The sequence below is a fragment of the Bactrocera dorsalis genome, chromosome 4 (genome assembly GCF_023373825.1).
Source record: "Bactrocera dorsalis isolate Fly_Bdor chromosome 4, ASM2337382v1, whole genome shotgun sequence".
Classification (NCBI taxonomy): Eukaryota; Metazoa; Arthropoda; class Insecta; order Diptera; family Tephritidae; genus Bactrocera; species Bactrocera dorsalis.
This window is the reverse complement of record NC_064306.1, coordinates 6,749,329-6,765,367: the sequence shown is the minus strand read 5'-3', so window position 1 is coordinate 6,765,367 and position 16,039 is coordinate 6,749,329. Positions and strand designations below refer to the sequence as shown.

The following is a 16,039-nucleotide window of genomic DNA, read 5'->3' as shown; positions in this document are numbered from 1 at the left end:
CAAAACCCGTTGTAAGAAAACCCCCTCTTTGCAGTAATAAACTCACTTTCCACAAACCAGTTACTCAAGTGCTCGAGTCTGACTTTTGAAAACTGGCTGAACTCCTTAAAAATGTTGGTTTGAACTATTTCTTAGGACTTGCGGTCTCCAATGCGAGGTTTTAGTTAACATAAATCGTTTTTTTGGGGGAGTTTGGATCCAGCAAGTTGAACTATATTGGAATTTACGCATATATCAAGGAGATCTTAGTACTAAAGACAGCTATATAGAAACTTAGAAGATGTATTAAGAATATGAAAATGGAGTTTACTTGCGGCTCAAGCTATTACCTTCGGACTTTTGTGGTTAGGACTACATTCACGGAGGCGTTTACTTAGAAAACTGTTTTCGGACTGAATGTTCTTTCAATAATATACGTCGCCACTGTACTACAGTTCACAAATATAGCATTAGTATGACCTAAACGCGTAAAAACGAAACATGAATTCTCGAACTAAGTGCAAAAGCAAAGAATTTCCATGAACATGCCTTCCGAGAAGCGGTTCTTTCACGAACAAAATAATCACAGCGCGTAACTTGGAGCCGAAAAGTGTAAAGCACATACAGACGAGTACACGATTACACGAACGCACGAAGCGCTTGTACGGTACATATAAAGAGTACAGTTAAAGAAAGTAAGTAATTAGTCGATAATTAAAATTGCAAGCCACATGGGAAGCGCGTCACCGCGCTGGACTCGCTCACAACTTTGTTTACGAGCGCGTTTAGCGAACCGGCCAACATTGTAAACCATATTTAGACGAAAAGTAATCACGTAAGTGTAATGTCGGCATGCCAATACCAATTCGGCTGAATGGCTGTCTGGAAGGCGCGCAAACAAAGAGGGGCGCCGCCGACCAACTTACCCCCAATTGGTAATCGATTTTGTTGCGCGTTGTTGTTGCTGCTGCTGTTGTTGCTTGCTTGTGATAGACAGCGGCTGCAAATCAATGAAGCGTTATTGCGAAAATAGCGGTGCGCGTGTGTATGTATTTGTATGGTTGTATGTGTGTTTGAGTGCGTGCAACAAAAGAAATGGGCACAAGGAGAGCATGGCAATTGACATTGCTGAAATTGATTTCATTTGTGAAATGAAGACGTCAATCGCGTTTGCTTTTAATATATAACGGTGCATTACATGATATTGTTGTTGTTGTAGTTTTTGTGTATAACTCACATACAATAATTAAAGCTGCTGCGCCACGGCCGAAACTTTTTACTTTAAATTTCTTTGTGGCAAGTTTGTTGTTGTTGTTGTAGTGACTATTGGCATTGTTGTTGTAATTATTTCAGTTGCCCAAACTTTTCATTTTTCATTTATTTGCCAAAATATATGTAGTGTTGTTGGCGTTGTTGTTTTTGTTGTTGTAGTAAATATGGTTATTGTTGTTGTAATCATTTGTGTTGGCAAAACCTTTCACTTTCAATTTATTTGCAATATATATTGTGTGTTATTTTAGTGACTATTGTAGTTGTTGTTGTAAGCATTTTAATTTAATTGCGATAAATATTGTGTTGTTGTTTTAGTTATTATTGTAGTTGGTATGTTGTTGTTGTTGTTTTGCCAGTGACTATTGTAGTTGTTGTTGTAAACATTTTTGTGCCCCGCACTTTTCACTTTTAATTTCTTTGGCAGAAATACAGAGTTGTTGTTATTTTTATTGTTGTTGTCAAGAGTAGTATTGTTGTTGTAATGAATAGTGTAGTTTTTGTTGTTATTATTATTATCATATTTGTTGCTGTTACTTTGTTTAGTGCTCAAATGAAAGCGTTACTTCCTCCGCCGCTCGCCTGTGCAGCTCGCCTGTGCATGCTTAGAGGCTGCCACAGGCTGCTTGCCTCAACCCCACTTTACTTAGCTTATTGTGGGTGTTTCAGCATTTGCCGCGCTGTGATAATAGTCAACTTTACAGCTTTTCGCTTAGCGTACGCATTGATATGCCCCAATCATCAGCCAGCCAGCCATCAAGTGAAGCACTTCAGTGAAGCGCGCGACTGAGTCATGCTTTTAGCCGTTGTTGTTATATTTTTTTCTATGGTACAGTATAGTGGTGCGTGGGGAGAGCGTTTTGCGTGAGTTTCAAGTTCAGCGCACACTTTTAGTGCCAAATTGATCTGCATTTCGTTCGATTTTCGTTCTTGCCACAAATTTGGGGAAGGCTTTTCACCCTTAGTTGACGAGGTCTTGAGTGATTTCTTTATTTCAATGCATTTCTCTTCTAATAAATTGCTGGTTGATGGATATTTTTTCCCCTTTTTTGTTGTTGTTGTTGTGTTATGTATTTTTATTTTAACTTCATTTTGAATTTGTTTCAGTTCTTACCTTCACTTTGCGTATCCACTAGAGCTATAAACTCCCGCTACATCTATGCTATATGGTGTAAGAACCCTTACTCACTCCCTCCCACAGAGCAATCATAAACATTTATGCATTCATCTTCATCTTCTCCCAGCGAATTTCTCGTTTTTGACTCCAGCTACAGTTTTAAGCTTCACTAATGCTGTTTATATTATATATGCAGATATCCATATTTATGTATGAATAATATTTCTTTTTATCTAAATATGTTACCAACTTGAACACTCACTTGAAATCTCTTCCATCATTCTTTCAAACACTTGTCTCTTTTCTCCTTGAATATACAATTTTTTTTATTCTTGCGAGTAAAGTAAGCGTAAAGAAGCGGCGTGGCGCGTGTTGAAAGCGCTAAGGAGCATTGAAACCGAATTTGAGGAAGTTTTGTTCCATTTGGAGAAGTATCAGTTGAACTTTAGACAAAAATCGTATCCATATCGGAAATATTTTCAAGAAAAAAGTCAAGAATTTCTAGGCACAATGGGTTTTTGTTTTAAAAAAGTATATAAGGCAAGCATTTTTAAGAAAATCTGGCATAATTAGAACTAAATTACAAAAATCTAAATTATTTTCAAAAAGTATAGCATACCATTAGGCGTTTAATGCTAAAAATATCCATTAATAATAAGGCGTACCACCAGGCGTTGGATATAAAATTTTTTTTTATCAAATATGTCAAAAAAAAAATTACAACAAAACAGCACAATTTGGATTGAAATAACAAAATCTAAATAATTTTAAAAAGTTATAGCATACAATAAGGCGCTTAATGCCAAAAATCGATGTAAAATGTAAAAACCTTCTAGTCATAGGCGCTAAGCGCAAAAACTACTGTACTATATTCCATTTTTCCACTATATTTCAGTATCGCAAATATTTTAATATTCGAAATTTTTTTTTTTCAGAAAATATAGCCTGTCTAGAGGCGCTTGAAAATTTTGTTGCCAAAAAATATGTATCGAAAATGTTTTCAAGCAAATATAACGTAGTTTCAGATAAAATTACAAAATTGAAACTAATTTCAAAAAGTATAGCATACAAACAGGCGCTTAATGTTAAAAGTCGAAATTATATATAAAAACCGGAAATGTTTTGAAAAGTATAGCAATCTTTTCGTATTAATATTGTATAGTTTTAGTATTACGCACAGGCTATAAACTATTTGTGAAAATAATTTATTAATATTTCATGAAAATAAAGCACAATTTGGGTTAAAAACCGAATTACTTTCAGCAAGATAGCATACCATCAGGCTCTTAATATAAAAAAAACTTATAAAATAAAAAAAAAACAACTTGTCATAGGCGTTTAGTGGGAAAAGCTGCTTAAGGAGTTATTCGATATTAGAAATATTTTCAAAAAGTTTAGTATATCAACAGGCGCTTCGAAGTTTTGATGTGCAAATATATACATACATTTATCTAAATTGTTTTCAAGAAAATATTTTGGTGTAAAATAAAAAATCCAAATGATTTACAAAAAGTATAGCATATAATCAGGCGCTTCATGCTAAAATCCGGAATAAGTATAAAAACAGGAAAGCTTTTTAAGAGTATAGCATACCATAAGGCGCTGGATGCGCAAATTTTTAGCAAAAATATCAAACGGAAGTACTTTAAAAAAAATATAGAATAAACTGAGAAAAACTATAATATCGAAATTATTTTCAAAAAGTGTAGCATACTAACAGGCGCTTAATGCTACAAATCAAATATCTTTAAAATATAAATAATAAAACAGAAACATTTTAATAACATATATCCTAGTGATAAGCCCTAAATATAATTTTCAGAGAGTATAGCATATAAACAGGCACTTTTTGCCTAATATCTCCTTAAATTATAAAAAAAACAAACACATTTTCAAAAAATATCTAGACACAGGCGCAAATATATTTAACGAGAGTATTTTAAAGAAATTATAGTATAAATTCGGTTGGAAAATTTAAATTATTTTCAACAAACTAGCATACTATTAGGCGCCAGAAACATTTTCAAAAAATATTGACCAGACACAGGCGCTGGATGTATAAATTTTGTGTAAAAATATTTAAGAAGAGTGTTCTGAAGCAAATATGCAATAAATTGGGTTAAAAAATTAAATTATTTCCAACAAGCTGGCATACTATCAGGCGCTTTATGTCAAACAAACGCTCAAAAATCTAAAAATGGCTATTAGTGGAAGATAACACTGTGTTTCTTAAAAACATTTGATGGCTTAAATCTTTTTTTGCTTATGTCTGCAATGTTTTCAAAAAATAAAGCCTATACACAGGCGCTTACGAACAAAACGAAACTTCTGAGTGTATTTATTCAAGTTGAAGAGCTGGTTTTCTGACAAATTACATGCCACTGCTTATATACATACATATTCACACACTCACGTACGCATAAGTAGCATTTCCACTTATTAAATTTGTTGCTGTAATTGATTCCATTGATTTTCGTGCGCGGCAATTCGGCGAAATGGGATTAAAACACCTACAGGAAAAGCGTAAAGCCACCACTACCAGCACCAAACAACACCAAACCGTTCGACAGCACCACCAAGGTAGCTACAACAACAACAAAATTAATAAACGCAACAACAATGGCAACGGCAATCAAAAGTAATGCAATACGATAGCTTTTTATATGCGCGGCAACAACAATTTAGCCGAAAAATTTATGGCTACGCAAAAAAAAAAGAAAACAACAACAAAAAAGTAGGAAAAATACGAATGGAAGCAAGCAAAAAAAACGCTGAAAAAGCGAAAGGAAAGCGTAAGTCGCTGGAGCGGCGCAAAAAATTAAATAAAAGTGTGCGCGCCACAAAAGGAAGCGCCTTCGAAAATCGCATCAACCACTTTTATGAAAGCGCGTTGCCGCCACCATGTCCTTGGCACCGCTTGCGCGTAACGGTAGTGGTGGCTCCTGCTGCCTGCCTCCGCTATTATTATTCGCTCACTGCCTCCTTCGGCCGCTACAAACTTGCACACATTGATTGCTAGCAATAAAGGCAACAATGCGAAAGTAAGGAAATGTAAAAAACAACAACAACAATATTAACAAGGTATATTCTTAATCACATGCATTGCGTAAGAAATTCAAGCTCACGCACCACTTGCTGATTCTTTGCTTGCGTACCATCCTTTTATTTTCATGCTTAAAGCGATTTCTGAGTATCCGCGTATCATTGAATCTATAATACCCTACACAAGTGCATACCTTAAAGCATAGGTATAAAATGAGATTTTTCTTAATTTTTACGCTCAGTTTGCATGGCAGCTATATGCTAGAGTGATCCGATCAGAACAATTTCTTCAGAGATTAAAGCGCTGTCTTAGATAATAATCTATGTAAAATTTCCTGAAGACATCTCGTCAAGTAAAAAAGATTTCCATACAAAAACTTGAGTTTGAGAGTTCAGTTTGTATGGCAGCTATATGCTATAGTAATCCGATTTGAGCAATTTATTTGAGAGACTAGTGCTGCTTTGAATAATCATTTTCCATACAAAAACTTGAGTTTGAGAGTTCAGTTTGTATGGCAGCTATATGCTATAGTGGTTCAATATCGGCGATTACGACAAATGATCAGCTTCTTCAGAAGAAAATGACGTGTACAAAATTTCAGGTCGAAATCTCAAAAAGTGAGGCTCTGGTTTGCTTATACAATTTGGAAATGCATACTTTTGGGCGTTTTTTTTTATAAGGCGCCCTCATATAGGCTACAGTTTTTACTTTACTGAAATTTTACCTTAGCTGTTGAAGGGTGGGCTATCTCTTCTAAATATATCACTAGATTTAAATTATTGTAGAAATATTCATGTTAAGTGCCTAAAAGCAGACTATATCATTCGCAAAAGCTTAGATTTTTTTAATAATAGCACTATTTTATCATTATTTTGTATAAAATGATCTCAAAATCACTCAAAGGATAAATTTTTGAATTGAAAAAAATATTTTTTTTTACGCCTGTGTATAGGCTATGTTTTTGAAATTTTTTTGTTTGTAAAAGTGCTAAGCCAAGTATTTATAGTAGTTTTGCTTATTTTTTGGCACCTTTTTATGCCAAACGCACATTTATGTTTATATGAGTAAAGCCAAACTTCAAAACTGCTTGGAAACTAAGAAATTTTGGAAAATTTTTCGAAACTAAAATCGAATAGAGAACTTGAGGTATTGTGGCACAGTTTTTCGCCATTTTATATGTCATATACATAGGTTTCCATACAAAAACTTGCTTTGACGTTTAAAGTTTTTTTTGAATATTTTTCGAAATTTTTTCAAAATATTTTCAGAACTACATAAAATCCTCAATTTTTTTACAAAAACATGATTATTATAAACAAACGCTCATAAAATTTGCGTCAGAACATCATTATTTTGGGCTAACAGTGTTTTAATACAGTGAAAAACAAAAAAAATATAACTGACGCCTGTGGATAGGCTACATATTTTTATATAAAGCAACTAGGCGCTCTGTAAAACGCGCTAAAATGTCGCATGACAAGCAAATGTCTATAATGAAAACAAAAATACAACTTTTTGCAATAACAACAACAACTAATTGTTGTAAACAACAACAACATGAGCATGTGGCATGAGGATGTGCGTGCGTGCTGCAGCAATAAACGCCATGTAGTTGGCTAATAAAACGCTAACAATAATATGCAAGCACTTCGCATGTGTATAACAGCAACAAATACAACAACAACGCTAATTATTGTTGTCATCAAGCATTGTAAAACCAACAATTCTAACTAAAATAATGCGTTTACATAGTTACAAGTGTGCGAGTATGTGTGCGTGCGGGTGCAAAAAGTGGGCAGCCGCTACAAAACCAACAATAACAGCAACAACAACAATTGCATGCAGTTGGCGGCAGCATCAATAATTCGCAATTGACATGTTAGATAAATTATTTACGGCAAATTGACACAAAAACTAATGTGCACCGTCAGCTGCGCGCTGCTGTGTAACAACAATAAATAACCAACAACAACAACAACAGCAATACGTGCAACAATATATTACAATGATTGCTAGTTGCTAGCAAATTGCCAGCTGCTGCTAACAGCGCCGGTCAACGCTCGTTGGCAGGCATCATTTTTAACACTATAAGTGCGATACAGCAGCGCCAATAACAACAACAACAGCTAGTATAAAATCAACATTTTCGCAATCAGTCAACAACAAATGAAACGCAGCCAGCTTGTGCGGTGATTGCATGCGATTTAATTTGTTGTTGCAATTTGCAACTGCTACAACAACAATAATTGTTAAAGCAATAACAGCAACAACAATAACAATTTTTATTATTACACCTATTGTTGGCTTGTTGGCTAGTTAGCTGGTTGGCAGCTTCTAATGATGATGTCGGTTGCCTGATAACTGCACGCACACACATACACGCACCGGTTATTCACACACCTGTGTGCATGTGTGTGTGTGTGCACATATCTTCAAGTCAAATCTAATAAATCAAGTGATAAGTTGTTGATTGTTGACTGTTTACTGCTCGCTGCTTGCTGCTTGCTGTTGCATGTGCCAGCCGTTTTTTGTGTTGTTGTTGTTGTTTTGATATAGTTGTTGTAATAGTTTGCTGTCACTGCTTTTGCCAATTGCTGATACATTATTAGCAGTTTGTTAACAACTATTGGCACATTATTGCTGCTGTTGTTGTTTGAGTTATTTATTTGTGTTGTTATTGTTGTTGTTTTTTATCATTCATAACGAAATTGTGTGCTAAAATTGCAACAGCGAGCTGTTCTTAGATTTTTTGCGTTAACAGCACTGAGAAAGCATTTTTTGTACGATAGGCAGAGAACCTCCTCCTGCTTTAGATAGTGAGGTTAGGTTAGATCTAGAATAACTGTATACAAGCCTTTAGATCTTTAAATTTGCTCGTTAGAACTATGAAATGTCGTTTGGAAAACTTTTTTTAGTTAAGTGGACCTAATATTCAGCTTTTGCTGTCAGTTATAACCAATAGATAACAAAAACCATGAGTCTTGGATAAAAATGTGAGGTTAACCAGCAAACTGAAAAATAATGTTTTCTAAAACTTTTGAATATCGTTTTGAGTTATTTTTTGAGAAAAAAATTGAGAAATATCTTACAAATTTCAAAATTGTGAAATTTCGTACAAATAAATTTAAAAAAATATTAAAAAAAAAGTCGATCTACATAGAAATTGTGCATTTGAAAACACTTACATTTGTTTGAATTTTTCAAAATTTTTTGTACAAATTTTGTATTTCTGAATTAAAAGAAAAATGTGGAATTTAAAAACTTTTTTCTGAAATTTTTTAATTTTCCTTTTTGATTTTGTTTTTTCAGAGAATCGTCACTTAAAGTGAGAAATTTCTGACGAATTTCAAAATTGTGAAATTTCAAAAAGAAAAAAATTTCAAAAATGCAAAATTTGTATAAAATATTTTAAAAATTCCAGAATAAAAATTTCAAACCCAAAATTTGTATAAATTTTTTTTTTAAATTCCGGAAAGTTTTCAAAAATGCACTATTTATATAAAGAAGTTTGAAAAATTCCAAAAAATTTTCAAAAATGCAAAATATGTATAAATTTTTTTTTTTTTGAACTTCAAAAAAAATTTCAAAAATGCAAAATTTGTATAAAATATTTTAAAAATTCCAGAATAAAAATTTCAAACCCAAAATTTGTACAAAATATTTTGAAAAATTTCACAAAAGTTTCAAAAATGCAAAATTTGTACAAAATATTTTGAAAAATTCCAGAAAAGTGTAAAAAATGCAAAATTTGTATAAAATTTTTTTTTAAAAACTTCAAAAAAAATTCAAAAATGCAAAATTTGTATAAAAGTTTTTTAACCTTTTGATTTTTGCGAAATAGTTTCAAAATTGTGAAATTTCTGACAAAAAACTTTTGAAAACAACTGACGAATTTCAAAACTTAAATTTCTGACAAAACATTTGAAACAATATTTCGGGGTTAAAAAATAATTGACGAATATCAAACAAAGTTTCGGAAATTTAGAATTTTTTTTTGAAATTTTTAAATTTTAAAATTTTGCGTTTTTTAATTTTTTTTATTATATTTTTTAGAGCAAATTGAGAAAGAACTTGTGAATTGAAGAATTCCTGAAAAAAAATTAAAGAAAACTCTCCGGATTTGAGAAATAACTGATGATTATAAAAAAAAGTTTAGAATTTTTGAACTTTTTGAATTTGAGACTCAAATTTTTTTTCAAATTAAAAAAAATTCAAAATTGTGAAATTTTTGACCAAAACAATTCAAAATATTTTTTAGTTAAAAAATAACCGGCGAATTTCAAGCTTTAAACATTTTCAAATTGTTTTTTGTTTCAAATTTAATTTTTTTTTATGAAAAATTTTTGTCAGAGAAAATTAAAAAAATGATTGAAAATTGTGAAATTTCTGCCCAAAACAATTTTAAAAATATTTTTTGAAAAAAAATCGACGAATTTTCAAATTTTTTTAGACGAGTTAAAAAATTGTTTGGTTTGTTTCAATTTTATGTTTTTTTTAATGATCAGTTTTTTGAAGATAATATTAAAAAAATTTCAAAATTGTGAAATTTCTGACCAAAACAATTCAAAAATATTTTTTAGCTAAAAAATAACCGACGAATTTCAAACTTTAAACATTTTCAAATTGTTTTTTGTTTCAATTTTAATTTTTTTTATGAAAAATTTTGAAATATTTCGAAATGATGTAATTTTTTACAAAATGACTTTAAAAAATATTTCAGAATTGAATAACTGACTAATTTCAAATTTTGAAAATTTTTTGAATTTTTAAATTTTAAATTTTTTTCTGAAGAATTTGCAAAAAGTTTGGTTGTGAAATTTCTAACAAGAGAATTTAAAAGTATTTTAAAATTTTACAGTTTTTCTACAAATTTTGCTTTCCTGAAATAATTAATTTTTTTCCGACGAATTTTGAAAAAATATTCTTGAATTTCTGAATTGTTTTCTTATTAGTTTTTAGATTTTTCTGACAAGTTTTCTTTTCGGAAAATTTCCATTTTTTTATATACGAAATTTTTTCTTATTTTTTTTTGTTTTTTTTTTTGTTTCCTAAGGTGCTTAAAATTTAAAAACTGCCTGAAAATTTTTTATTTTTTTATTCTCGAAATTTTTTTCTATTTGTTTCTTCGATATTTCCTAAGGTCCTTAAGATTTAAAAACTGCTCTGAAAATTTCATTTTTTATTTTCGAAGATTTCGAAAATTGTTTATGCAACTTTTCCAAAACCTTTGTTTCGGATTCACAATACAACTGTCAATTCGCTCGCCGCGCCGAAAAACCGTGAGAGTACCATACATTTCTTGTTTATAAAAATATATTTTTTTGTTATTAAAAATGTTTTTGTTTACAAAAACATACCAAAAAAAATTTCTTTGAATAATTATGTAATTATAAACTAGCAGTATATAGAAAAAAGTAGAAACAAACCTTGTTATTGTTTTCATTCACCGCAGCTTTCACTGTTTATGTTTTATGAGAATTTGCTTTTGTTTTATTGTTATCACTTCATGAAGCATATGTTTTGTATTCAATACGCACTAAGCACTCGATGCATTTGTTTAAAGCATTCGATTGTGTGATAAAATAACATAAAATTTTTCATAAATCAGTTTGATTGTTAGCACTTCAAGTTTACATTTCCTTCAAAACTGTTTTATAAGCATTTGCATATATTCGAATTTATGCTCAGATGTACATATGTACGATAGTCGTATCTGCATATACAGCATATAATGGTTTTGTTATGATTTTCGAAAAAATTAAAGCAAATATTTATAAAATATTTTTGTTTTCTTAATTTTTAATATATCAAAAAAAGTTAAAATTTGTCTGAGTTGAAAGCCTCTATTTTCGGTAGCTCTTAAAACTTTGATTGAATTTTCGACAAACAAATTTGCGTAAGAATTTTAATTCTATATTTTGCCCAGTTTTAGAATATCCTTTTATCTTTCTAATTAAAAAAATATTTAAAACTTATTGAAAGTCTAAAATATTGAAATTTTTAAATTAAACATATTTTGTTTGTCTGATTGAGCCACATTTTTAATACCTATTTCGACCCTACTTCATTTGTTAACTATTATCATGCCACATACTGAACAAATGTTGCCTGGCTTTCATAAAGTACCACACATACAATCATACATGAAACAAACTCTGCCGGATGTTCGAAAGTCTTAGTAATAGTTATAGGAGGCTAGGTCAAGTTTTCGCCCAATTTTATCTATTTTAGGCACAATGCTGTACTGTCATCAGTAAAACACGCTTTGTCATTTTCATTGAGATAACTCAAAGATTGGCCAATAAAATATTTACATTTGATATACCGGCGCTCAGGGAACCAATTTTTGATACACAGAGTTACTATAGTCAGGAGAGAATCCTTCTCTAAATTTAATTGCATACTCTTATCTCACACATTGACCGGTGTTTTCAGACAAAAATCAACTATAAATACTGGGGTCCACATATTCGGTAGCTAGGGGTTAGAACAGTTTTTATTGGATTTGGACAATTTTTCACCACATAGAGGCATTAGTCGTACAAAGTTTCATCTCGTTATATTAATTGCTTCCTGATTTGTATATTTGAAAAGAATTTGAAAGAAAAGAATCAAATTACATTTAAAATTGTGGGCGCTAAGGGAACTAGTCGTGGTTGCAGTCAGATTTCGCCCATTTTCACACTCTAACTTAGAAATACGAGAAAAATGCATGGTATCAAATTTAGTCGAAATCGCTTGGTCGGGTCCAGAGATCTGTGATTTAAGCTAAAAGTGGGCGATGCCACGCTCATCGTTCAAATTACACACCGGCTCTCATGAAGCCCTCTCATACATATAACATCTCAGAGGTAAAATTTAATGTATCTGGTGTATGTATTGTATTGGGTGTATCTATTGGGTTCTTATACAATTTTTTCTTAAAAACTAAATTAGCACAAGTTTTCGAAATTTTTTCTTTAAAATTCATTAAAAAAAATATTTTCGAAAATTTTCCACAATTTTTCTGAAAACTTCATTTTTTAAATTTTAAAATATTAATTTCTTTGCTATTTTTTTTTTAATTCTAAAAAAGTTATTACTCAACTGCCGTTTCAATTTTTCAACTGCAAAAATTTTAAATTAATTTTTAAATAATATTTAGACATTTCTAAAAACTTTTCTATTTTATTTTTTAACAGTTTTAGAAATTTTTAACATTTTTTTTTTGCTATGAAATTTTCGAATTTTTTTAAATTTTTATTTTTAATTTTTTTTTAATTAAAAAAAAATATTTTTTTTTTAATTAACAAAAAAATTATTTAAAATATTTTTTTTTTTTGAGTAAAAAAAAATTTATTAAATTTTTTTTGAGTTAAAAAAAAAATTTAGTTCAAAAACAATATTATTTTTTTTTTGAGTTTAAAGTTCAAAAAAATTTCAATTTTTAGGTTTGAAATAAAAATTTGATTTTTCTATTTCTAATAAATTGTATACCTTTTCCTTCTCGTAACAAAATGTTTTCTATTTCACCAGTTTTAACAAATTCTTTTGCTCTTTATCCAAAGAAATTTGTTTGTTAACAGCTTAACTGAAAATTCTCTAATTTATTTTCGACTTATTTCAATATTTATTTTCGGTGTTACCACACTATTTTCATCCTTTTATGGAAATTTAAAGTTGCTTCATTTATTTTTTTTTTCGAAGATTTTTGAAAAAAAAAAATCAATATATTTTCGCTTTTATGAATACTTATTTTTTATGTTGTTTTTCCAGAATAATTCTTTAAAATTTTTTTTAATTTTTTTGCTTATAGTGTTTGTGTTTTATTTTCAAAAAATTGTGTTTTGGGTTTTTGCGTTTTATTTTCAAAACATTTACTGCTCCGAAAATGCTTGCACTTTTCCTATTTTTCCTATTTTTTATATTACAACTTTTTAATTTTGTTCAATATTTTTTTTTTTTGGAAATAATTCTGAATTTTTCACCTTATAATTTTTTTTCAATAATTCTGAACTTTCACTTTTAAAATTTTCTTAATTTACACTTCAATATTTTTTGTCTTCAAATTTGCATTTTATATTACAAATTTAATAAAAAATTTTATTTTTCACATTCTCCACATATTTCATTGTTATTTCAGAAAATAATAATTTTCACTGCCTTCAAGAATTTTTCACTGTTCCAAGTTTTTTTTACTGACTTTTGTTTTTATTTTGCCTGTTTCTTTTTACTTTTGTTTTTCTTTCTAGTTTTATATATTTTCTTACTGTTTTGTTTTTATTTATATTTTTTCATTATTTCTTCTAATTTTATTTCCTATATTTTCACTGCCTTTATCCCAAAATCCACTTGTTTACATCAGTATCTCAACTATTTAAGCACTTTCTATAGAAAAATTTGTAAACAAAAATTTTCGAAATTATTTTTCACTATTCATTTTCTCACTTAAATCCATTTAAAAATCTCAGCACACCCGTTAGTTCAAAGAAATCACAAAAAACTTAATTCACTTCGAAATTTGCATTTCCGATTTCCGAAAATTCAAATCAGAATCACGAATTCATATAAAATTTCACACGAAATTTTCCACATTTGCGAGAATATCAGAATTTCTGAATTCCAGCGATTTTCGCAATTTTTCGCGATTTTGAAAATCTCCTTGCTGGCTTATGCCCAATTGGCGACGGCTAAAATACACCACACACCGTACGCGACGTTCAGCCGACGCGTCGCAACGAAAGCGAAAATACTTCGAATTTTCAGGTCTTCAAAAGACGGGCGAAGCGAACAAAAAACCAAAACCAAAAACATCGACGACGCCAACACGACAACTTGCAACCAGCCACTCGACGGTGGCGATGTGCACGACACAAAGAAGAAGAAGACACAAAAATGGCAAACGCGCAAAAAGCCAAACGCAGCGCGGTCACTAGGCGGCTGACGCAGCAGCGACGCGTCAACGTCGATGGCGAGTATTTAGGCGCAGCGTCGGCAGCGTGAATTAGCGAGTTGAATGAATGTAGCGATTGGCGCGCGCATTGACGAGTCGGCGAGTGAGCTGCGCGTACGGAGCGCGGATGCTACAACACGTTGCACGCGCTGCGTCACAAAGTGGTGCAAGAATACAACTGCGACGGTGGAAGACAGACGACACTGCCTGTGCGACTGCTGGCGTGCATGTGGACGAACGTTGCGACCTGTGGACGCGCCGCAGTAGAGCCTAGCGCGCTGAGTAGGACTTCGCTGCCGCCTTCGCGTTCTTGCAGATTTCTATGCGTCTTTGCTGACCGTGTGACAGACAGCTTGTTGCACGCGACTGCGGTGGCGTTTACAGCAGCCGTTTGTTGCTTGTTTTTGTTGTTGCATGTGACGCCACCTTCGCTAAATTCGTTTTAGTTGTATTTTTTGTTGTTTTGGTTACCGCGCCAAGTGATGAGGCGCGCGCTCCAAAGTGTCGTTGGCGCTGTTGCTCCGTCGCCGTGCCTCTCAACGCTGCCAACGCCATTCTACATGCATTGTTGTTATGTTTGTCAACTTTTTTGGAGTAATATTTCTTGTGCTCGTGTTGTTGTTGAAGCTGTTGGTATTTGATCAGCGCCTTAAGGTGAATCTCTGCTGCAGCAAGCGGACAACTAAGTCCACAAACAACTGCAACAACAAATAAGTGTGAGTGTGTATATACAACAACAACATATAAGTGTGAATGTATGTGTTTCTTGTTGTTTTACTTGTCTTTCGCTTTGTTGGGGTCAACAGTGGTGACCCCACTGCCAGTGTTGCTCAACAGTGTAAAAGGTTTGAGTGGCTTTTTTGATGAGTGAAAGTGTCGAGGTTTTAAAAAAAAATTTTGAAAAAATTAAAAACGTTATATTTTAAATTAAGAACATACGAAAAAAATTTTTCGGAAAAATTCCAAAATTTTTTTTTGAAATATTTCAACTTTGGTTTGAATTTTTTGAAAATTTAATTTTGTTTTTTCTCTTGAAAAATATTGATTTCAGTAACTTCGAAATTTTTGAAAATTCGAATTTTTTTTTAGACTAAGAATTTTGATTTTAAAATTTCTAAAAAATATAATTTAATGCTGGTTTTTCTCTTGAAAAATATTGATTTTAGTAACTTGGAAATTTTTGTAAATTCGAAATTTTTTAAAACTAGGAATTTTGGTTTGAATATTTTGAAAATACAATTTAGTTCTGATTTTTTTTTTTTCAAAAGAAATTGATTTTGCTTTTTTCGAATTTTTTGAAAATTCGACATTTTTTAAAACTAGGAATTTTTGTTTGAATATTTTGAAAATATATTCTTTTGAAATTTTTTTAAAATATTATCCAAATTTCATATGGATCTTTCCAAAAACTTTCGAAAAATTTTCCACTTTCGCCATTTCGACATCTAAACCACACTACAACAACTACAACAGCAACAAACAACATCCAATCCAAAACTACTTCAAAGTTTCTTCGCACGCGCCAACAAAACAAATCAAAAATTTGCTCCGAAACACATTAAACGTGTTGTTGTTGTCATACGCTTACGTATCACGCCACCGCCGAGGCGCAGAAAAAGCTCAGCTTCAGCGATGCGATAAGAAAAAACAACTCACGGGCAACAACACGAATCGAATGCAGAAAAACTCTCAGCGGTTG

The 16,039-nt window shown here is 31.3% G+C and overlaps 1 protein-coding gene across 4 annotated transcripts in view; it reads right to left on the bottom strand.

The window, feature by feature from the left end:
- Positions 1–11,167, bottom strand: part of LOC105232240 (optomotor-blind protein) — a 260,277-nt gene extending 249,110 nt beyond the window's left edge. For 2 of the 4 annotated variants that reach the window (XM_049455106.1, XM_049455105.1), the window contains exon 1: positions 10,835–11,167. The gene's annotated coding sequence lies outside the window, so the exon portion shown is untranslated. The remainder of the gene's footprint in view (positions 1–10,834) is intronic. The other 2 variants (XM_049455102.1, XM_049455103.1) reach the window with 1 other exon arrangement.
- Positions 11,168–16,039: the final 4,872 nt, after the last annotated feature.